The sequence below is a fragment of the Oreochromis aureus genome, unplaced genomic scaffold (assembly GCF_013358895.1).
Source record: "Oreochromis aureus strain Israel breed Guangdong unplaced genomic scaffold, ZZ_aureus HiC_scaffold_35, whole genome shotgun sequence".
Classification (NCBI taxonomy): Eukaryota; Metazoa; Chordata; class Actinopteri; order Cichliformes; family Cichlidae; genus Oreochromis; species Oreochromis aureus.
The window spans coordinates 52,297-55,818 of record NW_024108898.1 but is presented as its reverse complement, the minus strand read 5'-3'; the positions used below and the strand labels follow the sequence as shown (position 1 = coordinate 55,818).

At 38.7% G+C, this 3,522-nt stretch overlaps 1 long non-coding RNA gene across 3 annotated transcripts; it reads right to left on the bottom strand.

Moving 5' to 3' along the window:
- Positions 1–2,175, bottom strand: LOC120436918. 3 transcript variants are annotated; one of them, XR_005610666.1, is made up of 4 exons: positions 2,129–2,152; positions 1,068–1,266; positions 871–982; positions 1–132 (listed from the first exon to the last, which is right to left on the bottom strand). It is a non-coding gene; the product is annotated as an uncharacterized LOC120436918 (long non-coding RNA). The 3 variants fall into 3 exon arrangements; XR_005610664.1 differs by lacking the exon at positions 1,068–1,266 and having other exon boundaries at positions 2,129–2,175; XR_005610663.1 differs by lacking the exon at positions 2,129–2,152 and having other exon boundaries at positions 1,068–1,364.
- Positions 2,176–3,522: the final 1,347 nt, after the last annotated feature.

The window sequence follows — 3,522 nt, the reverse complement described above, 5'->3', positions numbered from 1 at the left end:
TGAAAACAGCTTCTAACTGGTTCCTCCTTTAACAGGATGACTGCTCAGGGGTAAGGCCATCATGCAGTCCAGCAACCTTTATGGTCCTGCTTTGATTCACCAGGAACTATTAGGGAAACCTTTCAGCGCCTCCTGTGAAAGACACAGGCATAAACACAAACATTTATTAACATGTTCCACAGTCTTCCAGTTTGATTTTCTCATCCTGTGGACAACAATGTACAGAGATGCAGGTTTATGTTAACTTTTGTAAGGTTTCTTTACTGAACACATCCAGCTGCAGCTCCACTGTGATCCTGAACTGGATAAGCGCTTAAGAAAATATGTCAATAAATGGACAAACATCAACTTACTATATTTATCCAAACAGACTGGACCAATAATGCTTCACTGAGTTTAACAGTCTCTTCTATGTAATAATGTCTCGTGATAGACCTGCAAACTTGACAACAAAGGTTTTCAGACTACATGCAGCTGTCCTCTATGTCAGCTCACACATTTACATTCATGTCACACTTATTTCTGCTTTCTCATTTTTATCATTATTACTTACATTTTGATTGGATACCTTGAGTTTGTAAAAGATCAGATTACATAATTGGGATACAATTCAATACAATTCATGTATCCAATTCAGGGTTGCGGGAGGATGAAGCCTATCCCAGCTGATACAGGACAAAGACAGGCTGCTAGTTATCGCAGGGCTAAGACAATACGTGTAACAGAAAATCCACTTAGATGTTTGATATTTCTAATAATAATCATAATTATGACTATTATTTGAAATATTATTTAAAGGTTTCTCTATAAATACTTTTGAATTTTTTTATAACCCCTAGAATATAAACCTGAGCTGTTTCAGATTCTGACCTCTGACCTCAGTGACCAGGCTGTGTCCTCACTGCAGCTCCCTCTTGGAAGTACGTCTGCTTCTTGTCTTCCCCCAGTGATGACCGCCTGCCCTTAATATCATGTACTGTACCTGAGGAACAAAAAAGGACAAACACTTGCCTTCATTTAAGAAGTACATTCATACAGAGATAATCTATGGAAACACACTAGTTCACCCTTTGGGAGGAATCAGTTCCTGTGAAACATTTCTGTAAATCAACATCGTGGAGAATGAAATGACTTCTTCAGGTGACTCAGCAGATCCACACTGACAAATGAAACTTCTGTGGAAGAAGAATCCGGATGTTTTTGATTTCCAATCAGGTTAAACTATTAAGGATGAAGTAGGAGTCCTCATCTTTGCTCTTCTGAAATCTTTGTTAAACAACAACAAACATAAATTAGTAACAAAAATACAGCTGAGTAGAGGCTTTACAAATCACCAGCAGCCATAAATTAATTAATTAATAAATAAATGTAAATTTTAATCGTCAAATGTTTCTAAGCCGTCTTCAACCTGCTTTTAACACATTGAAGTCCCACAGTCAATGCAGCCTGACTCAATCCTAAATGTTCAGCACACACAGAGACACAGAGGGACCGTTTAAAGTTTAGTGTTAACCTGAGTCACTGATCATTTACAGTATTACAGAGTCTGGCAGTCTTTGCATGATGTCCACGTCACTGTAAGTTTCTAGCTGACTCTCAGGTGTGACAGGTGTGCCAGCAGGAAAGAGTAATAATAACCTGCATCCTGAGGTTTGTCATGCAGGATTAAAGGAGCCAGGCTTTGTTCACACAGCTGGGATTGTATTTTACACTGACCCTGGGTCAGTATAAGTATCATACAGTTTAAACGAAGCACTGAAACTTGCACATATTTATTACAGATGCATTGAAGCTAATCGGGATATTTACTGTCAATCTGTGGCTGCGATTAATCACTTTACTGGAAACTTTATTAACTAGTAACTTCATCAGTCATGACAGAAGCTAATATTTCTGTGCTAACATCGTTTAAACAGTAACAGGTTTACTACAATATAAGCTAACGTTTACACCGTAACTTTAAGCTAGCACCATAAAGACGGTAAAACACGTAATAATATCTACAAATGCATCTTAAAGCTGTTATATTAGCACTCGCTGTATTACTAACATAAGCACATTAACATTATTGACACTCGCTGACTTTTAATAGTCATTTTATAAATGCTGTCCGTTTAAATGGTCTCACCTGTAACACTGCTGTATCCACCGGATTCCAGCCAGAGTGGATTCTGGAGTCTTCCACGCTCCTGTTACTGATCCTCCATCTGGATGGATGATAACAAGCTTCTGAACAATCTAGCAGGTGGATGGCCCACATCTGGACTGATAACAGCCGAAGCAGGTGAATAAAGTCACCCGGTCGCTAGCTGTGCCATTACCCAGCATACACCTCTCCCTCCATAAATGCAAAAGTAATAGCCTATAATTAATTTATCTGCTGTATCTGCTGTTTCTCAGGTAGTTGTTTACATTATATAATATATTGTGTTCAGTATACGTCACTACAATGTGATTTCGGAAATATATAAATATACGAACAACAGGCTCTTGCGCGGAAATCTCTTTTCGTCGATAAACAACGTTTAGGGAGCTCTATAGTATTCAATAGGAGGACCCTGCACGTCAATTCTCGACGCGAGGGGGGTACCCTGCGCGTCCATAAGTGAAGCAGAGGGAGCCTGACCATGCGTCACACATTTGACGAGTTGGGAGTGAGAACGTGTTGAACTGGCAGCTCTGCGGTTGGACTTGTGAAAGCAGCGGTTCTTGCACACACAGTCGGTGTGTGCACACACACACTCCTCTTCGATGACATCGCATCTAAAGTGTCGATCTCATTGCTCTATTGATCCGTATCTGTACAAGAGTTGGTAGCGACATTGCGATATATGGATCCTGCACCAATACGTAGTTTATTTACGTGATTGCGCTGGAATCACTTAAACTACAGGAATGTGGCTCATATCTGTTTTCTTTTGCTTTTTGATGATCTGGACTTCACTATCAAAAGGTAAACAAATAGGAACTGATTGATTTATGCGTGTGTGTTTTATTATTATTATGTGTGCCTATGCCAAGAGGCACACATATTACTATTCCTCGGATTTATTATTCTTATTATTATTATTATGTGTGCCTATGCCAAGAGGCACACATATTACTATTCCTCGGATTTATTATTCTTATTATTATTATTATTATTTTCCTTTTTCCGCCTGAAATTTTGCAGTGTATCTCGACCCGCAGTTTTTGGACAAGCTTCATATATGTTACCTCATTTTGTGCGGCTGGATCTGGAATGGTGTGCTATGACTTTTGGTGTTTATGAATATTATAGTTTTTTAAATATTAATATTTTAGTGAAAATTTTCCCGCGCTCCTCTGCCAAACAGTTTTGACAATAGGGGTACATATGTTACATCATTTTGTGCGGCTGGAGCTGGGCTAGTATGGTGTGACTTTTGGTGTTTATAACTTTTATAGTTTTTGAAATATTTAGATTTTAGTGCAAATTTAGGCCAATTTCTAGGCTCCTGAGAAAGATTCTGCTTTTGGCACCATAGAAACAGACTTCATTTG